Here is a 20873-nt window from a genome sequence, read left to right as displayed (position 1 = left end):
CTAGGTGAAGGTATAAATGCATTCCAAGCCCCACACCAGGCTGGAAGTGGTAACTACACCAAAGCTTACACTAAAGCCCTATACAATCACTTGAATAAGTGTATAGACTTGGCTGTACCTGAATGAATGAAAGCCAAAGGCCCAAACAAAAACAAGCTACCATGGTGGACATCCAGCATCAACAAACTTTACAATAAATGCAAAAAGTTGCTCTCCAAGAAACCAAAGGAGAAGTCCCAACAATGGAAAAACACCCTCCTCAGCTTCAACAGGCAAAAAAGACATCTTGTCAAGTCCCCTAAGGGCATCTTTGAGAAAAATTAGCAAGTATAACCTAGGATAATCATAAAGCCTTTTACAGCTATGTACATAGACTAAAAGGTAAGACCCAAGCATGTACAGAATTAATGACCAATGGTATCACATACACTGACCCCACAGAGATAGCAAACCTGCTTGTAGATAGGTTCAGTGAAAATTGTATAAACAAAAACCACTTGAACCACACTGAAATAGATAAAGTCAATGCAAATGTATTCCTGCTGCAAGTTTGTGTTTCAGGATAGAAAGTTTTATAAAATTTTTTACACAAGACTGAATTAGATTATTTTCATTCTATTTTCAGCCTTAGGGCACACTTACCCCTGGACAAAATGGGTATATTTATTTAAAGCCTCTACTGAATGACATCCACATTAAAGTTTGAACTTTATGATTTTTTTATGATTCTAGATTTTTTTTTACAGTTATAGATTTTTATTACTTTAGATAATTATATGTTTTTAATCTTATTTTATAAAAAGTTATATCTTGAAACACTTTATTTTTTAGTCATGAGATATTCTTTAGTCATATGACTTTTTAGTCATGTGATTTTTTAGTCATGTGACCTTTTAGAGAATATTAAAGTGATGCACTTCATGTTGTTGTTAGATTTGCCTAAGGAAGCTGTGTATGGTGAAAGTTTACTGTTTCTTAAACTTGCAGTAAGAATAAATTTGCAATGACTTCAGCAATTTCAGTGTAGTTCAAGTTTTTTTTTGTTTACACATTTGTTTGCTTTTTTTAGCAGTTGATATACTGTGAGTTTAACCATTTTATTTTTACTTTTGTTCTGGTGAAAATTTCACTCCCTTATCACAAAACCTTCCCCGAACCCCTTGAACCCCCAAGCTACATATCTGAAGAGCAGGTCATCAAAGCCTTGCCAAGGGAAAAAAAACACAGCCTCACTGTGATCAGTCAGCATCCCAAACTGTCTTTTAACAGGCTAAAACATGAACTAGCATCACCATTAAGTACCCTTTTCAATCATAGCCTAATCACGGGCTTTGTTCCTGTGGAATGGAAAACAGCAACAATTTTTACCCTCCACAAAGAGCCATAAGCCTGACCAGCCTCATCTGTAAGGCCATGGAACGTATCATTATGAACCTCATAAATAAAGACATAGGCTACCTCCAAACCCTGGATCCTACCCAATTCGGCTTTGTCAAGGGCAGATCCTGCCTGTTGAATCTGGAGAATTTTGTCAAAAATGTGACCAGGACCATTGATGAGGCCAAATCTGTACATACAGCATGCCTTGACTTGGCAAAGGCTTTTGACACAATCCCATACTAAGGCATTACAGATAAACTTATCAAACTGAATGTAAACTCCTTTGTTGCAAGATGGGTACCCAACTGGCTCACAAACTAGACACATACTACCAAAGTGGGTGACTCCACATCAACCAGAAGACCTGTTGCCAGTGGGGTCAGTGCTGCACCCCCTACTGTTGGTATATACTTTTCAGAAATTCAGGTCAAAACTAAGGGGTTGTGGATGACCAAGTTTGCAGACAACTGCAAATTTGGGTGCAATTATTGAATCCCCAAATTATGTCAGTATACTCCAAGAGGGTCCCCTGCAAACCAATGACTGGTGTCTTAGACACAGTCTCAAACTGAATGCAAATAAATGTATCATCATTCCCTTCAGCAAAAACAATGTTCCTTCACACTATTAAATCAACAACAATATCCTAAGTTCACATGAAGTGGTAAGGGACTGGCATCACAAGTTGACTGTGACCTTAACTTCAACTGCAATGTGTGTATTGTAGTAAGGAAGGCTTTCTATGTAGCACAGTTGATTAGTAAAGGCATCACCTTGAGAGTAAAAGAGGTTATAACCCTTATGTACTCGGCAGTAATCTAGCCCATAATTGAGTAAAACACCCCGTTCGTCATGTACTGTACAAAGCATCGGCAGCAACTTCAGCATGTGCCTTAATCAGACTAACTAAAGTCCCTGTCAGTATACTCCATATTGTATAGACTTCTTAGGGGAGACATATGACTGGCCTACAGAGCAATCCAAGACCCAAATGAACTTGCTGCATATCCGTAAGTCAAACGGGACTGGGACTACCCATTCCAGGGACCTAAATATGGCCTGCGTCTCAAATAGGAAGTGTTGCAGGGATAGATTTGTCTCCCAGTGACTGCCACATCTTTGAAACAGGCTACCAATTCATGTGAAATAGATTACCTCTGTGACACTGTTCAAGATAAACCTAGATGAGTGGATGGGGCACAGTAAATTCTTACCTGGGATAGTGCCCACAACCCTCTTTGAGTTGGGCAGTCATTACTAAATGCAATCTTGAGTATTCATAGGTTCATAGGTTCATACTAGGCTATCTGCCCTAGGGCATTTATAAGCCTAGCCAGAGTGTGTATGGCTTTCGCCACCCATTTTAAATTAATTTTGCTATGCCCTTTTTTTATTGACAAGCATTTCTATGGTATTACATTGGGATGAAACAGCTAGGCTTGAAATTACCTCTAGCGTGATAGCCTAGTAATATCCTATGATGCTATGATCCTATGCTGCCATCTTACTCGCATACAACTCCTCACTCCTCCTTTCTACCTATTAAATGTCCTACTTTTAATCAATTACTAGCCAAACAATGATAGTTCACTACACTGGGCTCTTTGTTTTACCATTCCTCACATACTAGTCAGAAGTCAAAAATAATCCACTCTTGACATATTTCTAGAGCTTGATTACTCTCATTCAGTCTGTTAACTTATCCCTGACCCACCATTTCTGCACAACACAAAACAGTCACTTAAAGTCCCACATCACCATCTTCTTCAGGAGCCCACAAAGATGTGCCTAAGGGAATAGCTTTGTGTATGTTCATAATATTACTTTATTTTGCTTAGCTGCCTACTGATCTTCGGATCCTCTCTCAATCTACTGAATAAATTGGTCTATTTGCTCCCATTAGAAACAGCTGACAGAGAATGTTTATCATTGAGGCAGCCATCTCAAGTGTTTTTTGGAATTGTTTTCTTGAATCCCTTCAGCTTCATATGCGTGCTTGGTTACACTATGGAAGGAGGCATGGAATAGGCTGTCTGCACTGGTTGTCCATCACTTCTACAAGGGATGTTGCTAAGAATCAGCCCTAACCATCATCCCTGAAGCACAGGAGGTGGTTTTCCCTGACCTCTACTACAAAATCACACCATCCCTGCATGATTAAGTAAACACATCCCTAATAAATTCAACAGGAGAGGCTACTGATTGATTACATTCATTGAGCTCCTTTGGTATGTCCCTCCTTCAGTGTCTGTGGAGCAAAACAAACTTTAATCATCTGGGTCACAGACAGGATCAATCTCATTTGTCAATGAAAGCAGGCTACCATGCATGTTTCTAATTGCACCATTAATACATATACAGCTCAGGTGTGATTATCTGAATGCATAGGGTGTGACAGCATAATCATGATCTTTAATAGAGAGAGAAAGATGGAGGTGAAGAAGCAACTGTCAGTCAGCATGAAGGAAGGCATCATATCTGTGGTCAGATAGGTGGACAAAAAGCAAACCAAGAGTTCGATAAAGGAATGGGTGCAGTCAGAAGATGATGTTAAGTACCCTGGCAGTTAAGGCTGTGAAATGGAATAGAGATAGTTCTTTAATGCACAGTACTGTTCTCAAAACCCAATAAATGAAGATTATAAGGCAATTGAGGAAGGCATAAAGCAGTGGTAATTTCAAAACACAGACCAGCAATGGATAGTGTGCATGCTCAGATGATTAGTGTGGAATTGGCTAAACCAACAGACAATGCTGTTGTAATCCTCCTGCTCTGCCATGTTGATCACATATACCTCTTGATTAAGTGCTGATTAAGAAAAGGAAGTTGCAGAAATACCTATCTAAGACACACACACACACACACACACACACACACACACACACACACACACATATACACACACACGCGCACGCACACACGCACATACACACACACACACAAACACACACACATATATATATATATATATATATATATATATATATATATATATATAAATATGTATTTAGCTTTCAGTTTCTATTTTGATTCATACCTCTCTTGCTTTATAATGTATAGACATTCTTTATATTATCTTTGCATTATATATGGGCATATGTGTGTTTATGTGTTTGTGTGTGTATGCATGGGCGTGTGTGTGTCCATATATATGGATATAATTCTCTCTCTCTCGCTCTCTCTCTCTCTATATATATATATATATATATATATATATATATATATATATATATATATATTATGTGTGTGTGTGTGTGTGTGTGTGTGTATGTGTATGTATATATATATATATATATATATATATATATATATATATATATATATGCCTACTTTAAAGGATCAAAATTTTAAAACATCAAACCTCTGAAGTTTTGAAATACAGAATCTATCTAAAAGAAATCTAAAATGTGAAAACTTCTTATTTCATGTTTTTGAGGGGAGGCAAGCTCCCACTGCACCCCCCATCATGGGTGGCTGTGCCCTCCAGAGCCTCTGCTACTCAAATATACCAACTCTGAGATTTCACTACAGTGACGAGAATGGTAAAGTTACCATTCCACACTGTATGGCGATCTTCATTCACAAGGTTCGATATTTCAAAATGTTGATCATCTGGTATTCACAGATCAGTGATTCAATGTTCTGAAATTTGTATACTTTGAAGAGGACCTATATATACATATATATATATATATATATATATATATAGATAGATAGATAGATAGATATATAGATATATACATATGGTCTGGGTGTGACATCAACAGTGGATATCTTATGAAGCAATTGTTCAGTCCTCTGGGTGTCTAACCATGCCATAATTGGTCTTCTGTACCACACACATGCACCCCCCCCCCGCCTGCCACAAACACACATACAGATACTGTCACTGAAACTTATGAGCAATTTAGGGTGTCTAATCAGCCTACTGCATGTTGTTGGAATGTAGGAGTCAACGGAGCATAAAAATAAAACTCGTGAACACAGCGTAAATATGCAGACTTGACACAGAAGGCAGCTCAGCTGAAAATAGAAAATCAAACCAGAGAACCTCATCCTGTGAGGTGACAATGCTATCTGCTACACCACTGTGCCACACTGTTAAATCTATCTATATATCTATTTATTATTCTATATATGGGTTTCACATAATGACACAGTTATCCACCACAACAACCTTTTGACATCAATTATCAGCTATTATGAAATAAAATATATTCATTAAGAAAAATGCCCAACTAATTGCTTTTTCAAAAATACTGAAATTCTAAATACAAATTGAAAACATTTAATCACCTGTAATGTCAAACAGTATGAATCGTGGGTAACACTCATCCTTGAGCACATTTAGATTTACTGTCTGCATCTTCAACGTAAAATAAATATTATTCTGTGTAAGACATCTACAGATGCTTTTCAGAAATGCTGTCCTGCACCACAGTAGTAAAACAAGAGGGATTTCTATTACTCTAGATGGTAGAATATGATATAAGATTACTGTGCCTTGGAAAGGCAGCTATAGCTAGCCTGTATCTATTATGTCTCTCAATGTGCTTGCTGGAATTGTAGTTTCATTTAAATTTCTGAATTCTAAAACAAGGGATCTGGAATTGAAATTAAGAGGTTCTGCACACAATTTTTCTTACCATCAAGGAGAGTCAATAAAGGTGTAAGGAAATCATGGATGGTGAGATCAAAGCTCAGTGGCCTACAGATGAGGGAACTTTGCCCATTATATTTATTAATATATTACTAGCTTAGTGGTTTGGTCTGCATTTGATTCTTTTGTGTTCAACCATCACAATTATGTTGGCTTACTAGAGGAAAAGAGAAACAAACTGGTCTTGGGAGAACCGGATACTCAATTATCCAGAGTCTCACTGTTGGTTTAGTTGCAATGACAACCCCATGGAATTTGGATTGGAAACCTGGGATCAATCCACAGATATACATCAGCATTTTCCTTTCCTTTTCCTAATAGAAAAGAGCTTTCAAGAAATTATTTTGATCTGTATTGGTAGTTTCATTGATAAAATTTAATGTTTTGAAATTCTGGGGTAAAAATTGGAAAACACCTCTGCTTGTATATATAAAACATTGTTTATCACTCTTACACCCTCCAATCTACTTATCTATTCATCTGAAAAGAAAAAACAAAATGTTATCCATTGAAAGTCTCTTGAAATTTTTCTATCCATCATTAACTGCAAGATATAATTGTAGTTAAACTTCTGTGGAAGGTCTCACATCCTTTATGGGTGAGATGGCATTTCTAAACCTTTAATATTCATGTTGCCCTTTTCTTAGCAAAGCAGTTTTACTCCACCTTCATTTCTCTGTTTCCCGAGGATTGAGTCTACTGTAAATGCAGAACCCAACCTTCCAAAAGGTGGGAAAACAATGTCTGACACACTGATAGGTGAAAACATTAGATTTAAGAATTTTTGGAGGAGACAACCTCCCAAATATGGGAATGCAAGCCCACCATACCCTCTCAAATTATATATAGCAACAGCATGGTTGCATCAACTTGAAGATGGAAGAAATCTCCCACAAGAAATAACTCACAGCTGGTGCTCACTTACAAATTGCACCTACGATGATTTCTTATGGAAGGAAATGACAAAATTATGTTCCTCTGTTTTTTTTTTCAAACAACTGACACTCAAGGAACTTCAAATTGACCTCCTATAGAGGAGCCCTTGAGGATTAGCTACAAGAAAAATGGAGGCCATATGGCAGTACTCTGAAAATAGACAAAAATCAATTGACATTGACAGATAGTATGGACTGGATAGTGGATTGTATGCACTGATAAAGTGAATATGACCATTAGTGACAGTAAAGTTACTTTCTCTCTTCACTCTCCTATGGTTATTATTTGTCAGACTAAAGTCAGCACTGTTTCTCATTTGAAAGGAAGTCAAATGCACTTCAATAAAGTCTTGTCCTGCTCTGAATTAGTATCTTATTTTTCATTTTGTCCACATTTCCTCTCTCAGGCCATGCAGATTAATTTGTGCATGCCCTTTCCTATGTTCAATGTTTTTGTAAAACATAAAATAATTTGTGAAATGCTCCTACCAAGGAATATTCTGTCCAGTGGAAACAACTCTGTATTAAGAGTTAGTACTCAGAAGTCTGAAAATATCCACATACTCTTCATATTTAGTCAAAATGTATTTATTATTGAAAATATAATTCTTACCATAATGTCAGGTTTCATTCCATTCAATCTAATGAATGCTTTATTTGTACTAGACCAACATCATTATCTATCTTTGCATGATAGTAATAGCACTGCTAATCACAGTACTGTAACAGACCAGCTTTTACAGTAAATTACAAGATACTCTTCGCTGACAGACCACTTATTATTGCTCCTGTATTTAATGGTAGAGATTTGGCTAGTTATACATTTTGCAGATGTTATGAGAATAGGATTTCCATTGTTGAACACTGCAATCACCTTGTAACGAGTTATTTAAGGAGATCATTACTGTATCTGTAATTGTACCACCTGCAGCAGTTATTTGGCTGTCTGCAGTTTCAAATGAGTGCACTTTTAGTGATATTAATCACTGTAGACCTCTTCTTAACACCACTGTACTAATTATAAACAGCACTGCAGTAATTCTAACCACACTACATCAACATTTCTTCTTCTGGTTCTTTGTCCATTCTGATAGTGCTATAAGGAGTATAAGTGATTTTAGGTGCACAGCATCGTCTATACAAATATTCATCCACATGTCTAGAGTAATTAAGATCTACTAATGGTTAACTGCCTTCCTGTCAACATTTCACCCCCATATAACACACTGCAGTCAAATGCTTTGAAATATTGTTTGAATCTCACTTATCTGTTAACACAAATGGAAAATAAAGCAGAATTTTATAATAACATATCTCTTAATGTGAAATATCATGCAGGTTTGTTATAACTAAATGTGATTATCATTACTAGAAAGAATTTTTGCTGCACAGTAGTATTATTGTTAATACCATGACCTTGTTAGGCATTTACCATATCCATGATTTTAATACAGTTAAATTTAGATCTGATTTGTACTGTTGTGCATTGGGAATAAGGTACACCCTATTAAAACAAGAATGACATATATAATTCGTCATCATTTTATGTGATTTTTCCTTTAATATGATTACAACATGAAGGTATCAGTCCTCTATGACATAAAACTATACAGTTTGATGGAGGCCATCTTGGACTTTCTGCTTATTACCTTAAATAGCAATAAGTTAGAAACACTGATGTCACTCATTATAGTTTCCTTGTCTTTTTTTTTTTTTTTTTTTTTGTGGCTATGAAGAGCACTGACAGTACAAAAGAAATATGTCACTATTTCTTCATTTTACATGTGGAATGACATTCCATGCTGGAACTCTTCATGCTGTTTTTTGCAGCTCTCACTGACTGAGATGTGACTGTCCTTGTTAGTATACTGATGTGTGTGTGTGTGTGTGTGTGTGTGTGTGTGTGTGTGTGTGTGTGTGTGTGTGTGTGTGTATATATATATATATATATATATATATATATATATATATATATATATATATAGATATATGTATAGATACAGATAGATAGCTGTGTACTCTTGAAAGTCAACTGATCTTTTCCATACTGAACTTTGCCATTGGGTGTCTGGGATAATGCCATTTTGGTTGCAGGCATATTTCTCCTGATGATAATTTCATCATATTTCAGTTATGTAGAAGTTTAACAGGGCAGCAGGTGCTTAGTGTGGTCAATCATGTTCCCTAATCTACAGCTGAGAAGTTTTTTCAAGAGAATTAGGACAGCTAGTAAAAGACAGCAACATGATAAGTAGCAAAGGTAATCTAAAACAAATGAAACACACAAAATAAATCATAGTGATCTAAATAACCTGGTAACAGTAAAATTTAGAAACTGCAAACACAAGGCATGACATACAGAATATCATCTCCATAAAAATCTTTTACAAAATAAAAGTTGTAAACCTTCCTAAAACAAATGAAATTAATAAAAACAAAATACCATACAGATATTTCATATAGGAAAACAAATTAGAATATCTGAATTCTACAGTGGTCTATAACCAAAACCTTCCAAAAGTTAGATAATTTAATCAATATGTCCTGTGTGATTAGCAAAACAGAGAGCCAAGGTCACCTTGTCACTGGCAAACAATGAAATCCTGCCTACCCTAAAATCATACTTACAAGATAGGTAAAGTAGTTTATAGCTGTGTCTTCTTTCTTTGAAATAGTAAATGTAAAATATGCATGCTTTGTCTTAAATTGCCTCTACAAATGTGACTAATTAAAATGGGTATCAGTCACTTCCAGATTCTTTCTGGTCCCAGAATTATGGAGTGAAATACATTTCCATAAGGTGGAGTCGAACATAACTTATCACATTAAATGAAATTAATATTACTCTCCTTTGCAAGCTACACATCTCTGCCTGGCAGACTGCCCACTTACTGTTCTATTAGTCAATGATAACTTTCCCTCTTGAGTGCTACTAATGAGCATAGATAGCAGAGAGAGGCTAGAATATCATGCTGTTGTTTCCATTAATGTTGTGGACACTGCTATATCTTTCAGGGGGTCTATATCAGATCATCGAAATGGCTCATTATCGAATGCCGTAACTTCAAACTGCAAAACCCGAACCCTAACAATATTGAAACCTCAAAACAGTGAATTTTTTTCCCAGGGAAAAAATGTGCTGTTCTGAGAAATACACACACACCACAAGCACACTAAAAAGCAGCAATCCACACACATACATTTAAAAGTTACATCTAACCCTTACACTACACTGCACATACACTGCTATCTGTCCACTTACCTTAACCTAGACCCTAACCTTAAGGTCCATCACTATCGCACACTAACCTCACCCGTGCCCTAACCCAAACTCACTTAACCCACACCTAACCCAAATTCTCACTATCGCACACTCACCTCACCAGCTCCCTAACCCTAACTCACTTAATCCACCCCTAACCCCAAAGTCTCACTATCGCACACTCACCTCACCCACACCCTAACCCTAACCCTAACTCACTTAACCCACTCCTAACTCCAAATTCTGTCACAATCGCACACTTACCTGACCCGCACCCTAACCCTAACTCACCCAACCCGTGTCCTAACCCGAACGTCCGCACAATCACACACTTACCTTAACCCAACCCGTAACTTTCCACCGCGTATCTAAAAACACGGAAGCCACAACAACGGCCAACTGAATTCTTTCCTAGGGAAAGAATTTGGTTTTGTGCAGCTTTGCTGTTTTCAGCGTTCGCGATATTAGGTTTGATATTAGATCGTTCGAAATTCTGCCGTTTCGATAACCTAATATAGACCCCTCCCAGGACCTCATGTCTGACTCATTTTTATTAACCTCAAACTGAATCATTCAAAGGATTCTGGATGAGAAATTTGAAGTAAATATCATGTAGAAACCTTCTCTAAGTTCATCCTGGTTTTACATCTTTTTAGGTGAAAGGAACAGAGTTCTGAACTGCATTACCTGTTTAAAATGGAATTGCTACACAGTGGGCATTCAAAGTGCAAACACCTTGAAATGTTTTAGCATGTTTTATGAAAACCTAGCTTCAACATTACATTCAACCAGAGATTGTATTATGAACAGCTAGTCTTCATATTCAAACTCCTAACTGCAACTAACATCGTCATCTGAAAACATGACGTCATGACACAATACTAATACAGAGACACCAAAGTAAAATCTGTGCCATATCCTAATAACTATCATGAGAATGGAGTTTAATGGTCTGAGTTAATTTCTTACAACTAAGTGTAATGAACTCCCTGCATCTCTCAGATTTGTGCATCATTTGTTGAAGATGTAACATTTGCTTAAGCGACATTTCCTCCTAATCACATAATGTCTGAACTGTAGTCAACTCCATAATTTTTTGGCAACTACTGCAATACCTACTGTAGAGTTTAACTTTTCTATTATTTTTCCTTCTCTGATCTCAAGTAAATTCAGCAAATTAGAGACCAATGTATATTATTATTAAGGTCAATGAACTTCTTGCATATTGGTGAAGTTATCACCAATTTGGCTCATTCACCAAATTTATTCAGCATCATCCTTGACTTCTCAGGGGAAGACTATCTGTATGTGTAGAAAGTTCTTTCTTTTTTAACTAATTTGTTCATTTGCCTTGTTTTGGTAATCTGGCTGCTACTCTTTCTTCACTTTCTAATTGTATTATTTTGGACTTTTGTTAGTTTCCTTTGACAAATGTGTATAATTTTTCAGGGTCTTTCCAGACACTGTCTGTAAGCAATCACTACCCGGAAGGGCTAACACTTAGCAAAGAAAATAAATAAACTAACAAGCAAACAAATGAATAAGCACATAAATGCATGCACTCAAATAAATTGCAACAAAAGCAAAATATTATGCTAAATTCAAAAGTGGGGAGATTAGAACTAACTAACAGGGTACTAATAATAACTGTCACATTAATGTGTTTACTTTCATCAATCGGCAGCACCTATACTTAGCTATTTAAAGGATAAGTTACAACAAGAATGACTGTGGAATGACAGGTGTAGGAACCACTCCTTGGATTTAGAAAAGGTTGCAGACTTTAAACAACTGACAGCTCTTCCCGCTTTTTCAACAGACAAGCTAGCAGGATTTCCACCAAAATCCTAACCCTAGGGTCTGCAAAACTCCTTTCTGAATTTATCCATCATCATTCAGCTCTAACATCTATACTATTCAATGCCTTTATTATGGCTGCCATAAACAAGGAGCAGTAAAAACAAAGATGGGGGGCAGGGGTTCTTATTGTTCCCAATGCCTACAATAACTGAACAAATATATTTAATAGATATCTTTAATCCAAAACTTTTCTTCCAATCACTCACACTGAAAGATAATCCCAAAAAGTATTAAAAACATTATAAAATATTGTACAATAGCTCTAACATTTTATCTCAGGAAACCAGAGAGTTTATTGCTCTAAATATATTAATTCCTACAATAGAATATGATTTGTTTATGCATGTAGTAAAGAGCATTACTGCAAATCTATTCACTATGCACACTGGCTTCCTTTCTCCACAGTAACAGCTTTCCTAATAAACTACTTCAGCAGCAGACTGTTACCTTTATACATACAGTCCCCAACTCTACCTTCTTAATTGAGACAGGATGTACAGATATAATAAAAATATTAAATGCAGTCAAATGCAGATTGTTCCTGTTGAATCTCAGTGCACTGAATTTTCTTAATAGGACAATCTGATATCAGCAGGATTACCTTATATTCCATACTTTCAGAGATCAAATAACCCTGCTCCTCTCCCTACACGCACACAGCTATACAACCTTGATACTAGACTTCCAGTGGTAATACATGGTACCATGCTAGGGCTTTTTTATTTTAAATAATCTATTTTCTCTTGGTGGCTATAATCTATCAAATCTGTGTTTTTCTTTCAAATTTTACTGAATAATTCTCATTAAGATATTAGTATCAAAAATGGGATGTACTTGATAATAGCAGTAATAGTTGCTTTTGATGTTTTTTTGTCAGGCTTATACTCAAACAAAGATGATTTATCTTGTTTCTGCTTTGAAGCTATCACGAGTAAGAGTGCATATTTACAGTCAATATTTATAAGTGGACTTATGGCATTTTTATTCAAGAGGCATTTTCTGAAATAGTTGCAGATTCCAGACAGTGCCATTAAGCTTCTTCACCAGGAATAGGTCATAAGGATGATGTTTAATTAAACCTGTGGTTGCATGCAGCCTCAAATTTAAAAAAGAAATGTCTAGTTCAACAAAACAGTCGTATCTTCTAATTTTAAGGAGGTAATGAATACTGTAGAAGGTTTTTCAAGTAACGTGCTACATAAAGTTGTTAAACACTATATAACAAAAATGATTAATTTAGAGACTGGTTCTGAAAGGAGGAAAACTAAAATTTCACTCACCATATGGATAGCTGTCGAAGTAACATGCAATTTATATAGCAACCTCAAAAATGTGCATGAATTTGCTGCATTTATCAGTGATGAAGCTCATAGATAATTGAAAGAAAAGAAAGGATAGCATGCTGTTCTTTCTGTATTTTCGTACTCTGATATGAGACTTTCTGACTCTACTTATACTATTGTTGTTTGTCCATGAAATGGCTCAGAGGTTTGTAACAGAAATTAATACTCTAATGTAAAATCAACCCTTTAGAATCATAAGGGGAGCATGCAAAGACTTGGCTTTTCTCAGTTAAGGGTCTCCACAGCAGATCACCTGTCCGCTCATGATTGGCAATGGAGTTTATGGTGTCGAGTTGCCAGCCTGGTGCCCAACCTTCCACAGAAGGAACACACACACACACACATACACACACACACACACACACACACACACACACACACACACACACACACACACCTAGGGCCAGTTTAGAGTGTCCAATCCACCTACAGCATGTCTTTGGGATGTGGGAGGAAACCGGAGCACCCGGGGGAAACCCATACAACCACAGGGAGGACATGCAGATTCTGCACAGAAGGCACCCCAGCCAAGGATCAAACCGGAGAACCTCTTGCTGTGAGGCGGCAACGCTAACCGCTGCAACACCGCTGCCTTCCTGGGAGCATGCAAAAACTGAAAATACATTTTTTTCTGAAAATGTTTCATGTATAGTCCTAAAGTATGCTAAACAAATTATTAATTATTTCTGACATACATCTTACATTTTTCAATGGATAAATTGTCAATGATTAAAATTTTGTAGGAAACTTAATTTGAGAATAGATTATAGCTCGGATTAGGTGAATGACAAAGACATAACATTAAAGGTCCAACCCCTTCCTATCCTGTAGTATGCACTTCTGAAAAGCTTGCTATGAATGAATTGTATATGAATGACGCATCTATTTTCATTTATTTCTTGATGAGAGGGGAATGCACTTACATGCTTAACAACGATGTACTGCATATTATTAAAGCAGACAAAAGTGTAGCCATGTTCGGCTAGTGAATACTAACAATGATATAACAGAAAAACAATCACAATTATCTGATTATATGTATTATATACAAATTTGACACAAAATTATCAACACTTTTTAAGCAACTCTGTGAACTTTAGGAATATTTCATGAAGTAAAATAAGAACTATAAATGACTCCTAACAGGAACAGCTGAAAGAAAAAGAAGTACCTAATGCAAAAGTACTGAAATTTTATATGTTAAAAAAGGATGTACCTAAGATCTTCAAAATCTATCCATATGCCCTATGGTGAGTGGTGGGGGGTATTGCCTGAGTCTATTTATATGTATTTGAAGAGATGTTTAAAAACCCCTATTAGCTTTAAATAGCTCATGTATAAAGGATATCAGTGAATTTTTATGGCCAGTCAAGGATGCACACGTTGAAAAGGAATGATTTTTATGCATGATTAATGATATTTTTTGTATATTAACATTCTGTGTGTAACGAAAAAAATCTAGTCATGCTTTTGTTTAAATAAGAAACTGGTTGCATGCATAGTTTGATATTTATGACTAATAAACTATGCACATCTACTGAACTTGCTTCTGTTTTGCTGAGGCTATGTTTCAATAAAAATGTATTAAAGTTTGCAGTAATAGAGATAGAACTTATAAGTGCTTCTGTTATCATGGTTTTTTTTTTTTTTTGCAACTTCAAAGTGCAGCAATAGGGGTAGTTTTTGCGCTTTTGCACAAATTGGTGGTGAACTTTATTTTGGTTATTTTGAGATTAAATAACTTATGATGCCACTGTGGGACATTTTAAGCCTAGCCGATTACCCCATGTGAAAATCAAAACCTGCACCTTGTGTTTGTAAGGTAAACACCTCAACCATTATGCCAACCACCCACCTGTAATGCACATCTCAGATGTACTTTTGTAGCCTTGTGGAAACTTGAACATCGACTTCTTAAATATACGCTATAATGATTTATGGCCAGGTGAAGCTAACATCCACATAGACATTTATGGAGATTTTCTCAAGCATATACTGTAGGTAGCATCTATTTTACTTAAGTATATGCTTTCAAAAATTCTAGAAAGGCTCTGATCCCATAATTGATTGTTTTATCTTATTGAGATACCTTGAAACCCACTCTATTCTATCCAACGTCAACTGTTAATGTGACTAGAATGTAAGCAATAAGGCCCTTTATTGTGGACACTTACTTTACTGACTACATAATTAGTTCAAAACGCTCTGCTCTCAACTACCTTTCCAAATTGGGTTTCATTATGCCCTTAGTGGAAAACAAATATTGAACATATACTGAGAATATACTTAGAGAGATACTGGTGGCAGTGAAGAGTTACTGAATAGCTGGGTAACTACAGCAGAGCTAGTATGACAGATGGCTAGAAAGGTGCTTGGTGTGACATCTGGAAAGAGGAAGGAGGACAAGGAGACCTGGTGGTGGAATGAAGAAGTACAGGAAAGTATACAGAGAAAGGGGTTGGTGAAGAAGAAGTGAGATTGTCAGAGAGATGAAGAAAGTAGACAAGGGTATAAGGAGATGAGGTGCATGGCAAAGAGAGAGGTGGTGAAGGCTAAGGATAAGGCGTATGAAGAGTTGTATGAAAGGTTGGACACTAGGGAGGGAGAAAAGGACCTGTACCGATTGGCTAGACAGAGGGACCGAGCTATTAAAGATGTGCAGCAGGTAAGGGTGATAAAGGATAATGAGGGAAATGTACTCACAAGTGAAGAGAGTGTGTTGTGCAGATGGAAAGAGCACTTTGAGGGGCTGATGAATGAAGAGAATGAGAGGGAGAGAAGGTTGGATGATGTGCGGATAGTGAATCATGAAGTGCAGTGGATTAGCAAGGAGGAAGTAAGGACAGCTATGAAGAGGATGAAGAATGGAAAGGCTGTTGGTCCAGATGACATACCTGTGGAAGCATGGAGGTGTTTAGCTGAAATAGCAGTGGAGTTTTTAACTAGATTGTTTAATGAAATCTTGGAAAGTGAGAGGATGCCTGAGGAATGGAGAAAAAGAGTTTTGGTACCGATTTTTTTAAGAATAAGAGTGATGTGCAGAGCTGTAGTAACTCCAGAGGGATTACATTAATCAGTCACGGCATGAAGATATGGGAAAGATTAGTGGAAGCTAGGTTAAGAAGGGAGGTGATGACTAGTGATCAGCAGTATGGTTTCATGCCAGGAAAGCGCACTACAGATGCGATGTTTGCTCTGAGAGTGTTGATGGAGAAGTACAGAGAAGGTCAGAAGGAGTTGTATTGTGTCTTTGTGGACTTAGAGAAAGCATATGACAGGATGCCTAGAGAGGAGTTGTGGTATTGTATGAGGACGTCGGGAGTGTCAGAGAAGTATGTAAGAGTGGTACAGGATATGTACGAGGGTAGTGTGACAGCGGTGAGGTCTGGTGTGGTAGTGATGGATGCATTTAAGGTGGAGGTAGGATTACATCAAGGATCAGCTCTGTGCCCTTTCTTATTTGCAATGGTGATGGACAGGTTGACAGACAAGATCAGTCAGGAGTCCCCGTGGACTATGATGCTTGAAGATGACATTGTGATCTTTAGTGAGAGTAGGGAACAGATGGAGTAGACCCTGGAGATATGAAGATATGCTCTAGACAGAAGAGGAATGAATTTAAGCAGGTCTAAGACAGAATATATGTGTGTGAATGAGAGGGAGGATAGAGGAATGGTGAGGATGCAGGGAGTAGAGGTGGCTTAGGTGGATGAGTTTAAGTACTTGGGATCAACAGTTCAGAGTAATGGTGAGTGTGGAAGAGAAGTGAAGAAGAGAGTACAGGCAGGATGGAGTGGGTGGAGAAGAGTGTCAGGAGTGATTTGTGACAGACGAGTACCAGTAAGAGTAAAATAGAAGGTCTACAAGAGGGTAGTGATACCAGCTATGTTATATGGGTTGGAGACAGTGGCATTGACAAAAAGGCAGGAGTCAGAGCTTGACGTGGCAGAGGTGAAGATGTTAAAATTTGCACTGGGTGTGACAAGGATGTTCAGGATTAGGAATAAGTATATTAGAGTGTCAGCCCTGGTTGGAAGGTTTGGAGACAAAGCCAGAGAGGCAAGATTACATTGGTTTGGACATGTGCTGAGGAGGGATGCAGAGTATATTGGGAAAAAGATGCTAAGGATGAAGCTACCAGGTAACAGGAAAAGAGGAAGGCCTAAGATCAGGTTTATGGATGTGGTGAGAGAGGGCATGCAGGTGGTTGGTGTGACAGAGCAAGATGCAGAGGACAGCAAGAAATGGAAACAGTTGATCCACTGTGGCGACCCCTAATTGGAGCAGCCGAAAGAAGAAGAAGAAGATGCTGAGATACTGAATCTTTCTATCACATCTCATGAAAACGTGCTTGCCATCATGACAAGCCATCTTTGCAATTAACTGCTCCTACTTAATCATTGTCTAGTATCAGAACCATATGTCTCAGTTCAGAGACTCAGATTTTCCACTTACTTTATCAGCTTAAGGCTATTCCATGAAATTCTCTTTATTCTATTGATCCCACAAAATGTTCTTTTGTAATATGACCCCAAATTACATGACGTGTATGATTAACATCATTCAGTTTTTTTTCAGCTCCAAAGGGCAGCAGTAGGGGTAACCTTTGCACAGATTTGTAGTGACCTTTATTTTGGTTATTTTGAGATTAAAATGATTCATGATTCTTTCTATAATGGTTGTCTTTTTAATATTTAAATTATGGTACTGCTATTTACATGATATATGGATGAACATATATGCTTCTAAACTTAATTTGGAGTTTATGGGTGGCACAGTGGCATAGAGACTAGTGTTGTTGTCTCGCTGCAAGACGTTGTCCAATTCCTCAATTTGATTCTTGGCTGGGATATACTCTGTGCAGCTTCTGCATGTTTTTCCGGTGTTTCTTTGGGTTTTCTCAGGGTGCTGCCATTTTCTCACACATTCCAAAGACATGTAATGTGGGCCAGACAACCTAAATTGTTTTTAGGTGTGAGTGCAGCATGCGTGTAGTATGGAAGAACATATGCAGCAGGCCTAGTCATGTGGCGGTGTGAATAATGGTTCTAAGTGGTTCTACAGGATGGTCATTGTTGACAGGACACCCTGACCCCATGGAAAAAAGGGGATGATGACAATTTAAATAATAATGGTTTTGATTTGAGTCTTGCAGCTGAAACCAAAGAATTCCCGATTAAATTCTTAGATTTAAGAGCAGTGAAAAAATTGGTTAGTTTATAGATTTTTTTAATTGCTGGTTGAAGCCTTCAGCTGTCATCCTAAGCATATTTATATAAATGTCAACAGTCACATTTTCTGAGGATCTGTTTTAGCAAGATAAAATATAAGGAGAACTTTGAAGACTGACCCATCTGTTTAAATACACAGGATATAATAAAAAGATGATTCAGAAGTTTAAAACAGAGGTAGGGGATAAATCCAGATACCATCAGCTTCATTAGTAAACCTGAAATAAAGCTTAACGTAACATTATACTCTTAAATGCATTATGAAGCAATGCAAAAATGTGTTTAGAATCAGTAGTTCTATTAAATAATATTAGTATTTATTCACTTGTTATAAGGTCTTTGCTGAATATTTGAGGATGAGTGAACATTTTCATTTTGATGTTCTGAATGTTTGGTTGAATTGTTTGTTAAGCTTAAAATACTTCATTGGAAGTTAAACCAATTGTCAGTTACTTGGTTGTTTCCCCATGCGGTCCTTACTCAACAATGGTTTTGTTGTATAAATATTGCTGGACAGTATAAAACTTCTGTTGTCCTTTTTTTATTATTCACAGTTTCTTGGTCTGACAAATGTATTCTTTCTATTATTCATTGTTCAGTTCAGTACATGTACATATTTTATTAGTCAGACATATGAAAGTTTGCATGCAGCCAATCTCTTATTTAAACAAAAGCATTACTGGATTTTTTTCTTTCTCCACAAATCATTCTCATCTCTGGACATTTTCCACTAGGTTGATATTTTTTAAGCTTATTTTAAGTAACAGACAACCGTATAGCCACCCATCTAATGTCCAGATTCTCACCAAGCAAATCTACTTGTACGTCTAGCAAATATACATGACACAGCACACCTTTTATATTGGCTTTCACAAATCTGCTTGCATGCCTAACAAATATAGATGACACAGTATACCTTTTATATTGACTTTCTCATAGGTTCTTACCAGGCTAACTGGCATTGTGGGCCATTTTAAACTGAGCCAATTACCCCATGTGAGAATCAAACCTTATACCTCATGTTTGTAAGGAAAACACCTTAACCATTAAGCCAACCATCCACCTCTAATGCAATTTTCAGATATACCTTTGTACCCTTGTGGTAACTTGAACAATGACTTCTTAAATATACACTATAATGATTTATGGCTAGGTGCAGCTAACATCCACATAAATATTCATGGAGATTTTCCCAAGCATATATTCTAGGTAGCATCTATTTTTTTAAGTACATACTTTCATAAATTCTAGAAAAGCTCTGATCCCATAATTGACTGTTTTATCTTATCACAGAACTATGAAACCCACTCTGTTCTAGCCAAAATCAACTGATAATGCGACTAGCATATATATCATTCTATCAGATTTCTTGAAAATGTGCTTGTGATTATGATGAGGCATTTGCACAACTAGCTGCTCCTACTTAATCATTGTCTAATAGCAGAACTCTAGCCACTAAGACATGACCCATATGTCTCAGTTCAGAGACTCAGATTTTCCACTTACTTTTACTCAGCTGAAGGCTATTCAATGAAATTCTCTTCAGTCATTCTAATGATTCCAAAAAAATGTTCTTTTGTAATATGACCCAATACCAGAATGGCATGACATGACTCAACATCATCAAAGATGTTTGGCAGTTTCTACAAAGGGTAAAGACTATGAGCTATTGCTGAACTGATTCGTGTAGTCCTGCACTGCATTCTCTTAGCCTTCATTTCCTACAGTGTGACTCTGAGCAAGCCACTTAAGAAGACCTACTCCCTTAATGCAGTATTTTGTGATTCAAGACATGTTAGACTTATTGACAAGACCTCATATTGGCTAATTTGCATGTCTCTGAATCATATTTACTAATTTGATATGTAGATCAAGGCTAAGCTGCAAATCACTGTAGTATACTGCTGTTCATGCAGGCAATGGATTTTCCCAGTTACTGTCTCACCCACACAGGCACACAAAAACATGAATTCACACCCAATGACATGAGCTCAAATACACACACACACACACACACACACACACACACACACACACACACACACACACACACACACACACACAAGTAAAGCGTTTGATTTTCTAGTAAATGACTGAGGATTACAGTTGAAAACTAATGCTAGATAGTACAGTTTTATAGTTAATAGTTCATTTTGCCTGGAAAATGCATGCTAATGTAAAAAAAAAAAAACTGTCTTGGCT

General features: G+C 36.9%; 1 protein-coding gene across 5 annotated transcripts in view; it reads right to left on the bottom strand.

Moving 5' to 3' along the window:
* Window positions 1-20873, bottom strand: part of CHRM2 (cholinergic receptor muscarinic 2) — a 2909771-nt gene that overhangs the window by 1063129 nt on the left and 1825769 nt on the right. The gene's annotated exons all lie outside the window — the stretch shown is intronic.

Source organism: Protopterus annectens, chromosome 11.part0 (genome assembly GCF_019279795.1).
Source record: "Protopterus annectens isolate FY-2018-M chromosome 11.part0, PAN1.0, whole genome shotgun sequence".
In the NCBI taxonomy this organism is placed as follows: Eukaryota; Metazoa; Chordata; order Ceratodontiformes; family Protopteridae; genus Protopterus; species Protopterus annectens.
The sequence above is the reverse complement of the archived record's forward strand: the minus strand, read 5'-3'. Positions and strand labels throughout refer to the sequence as shown.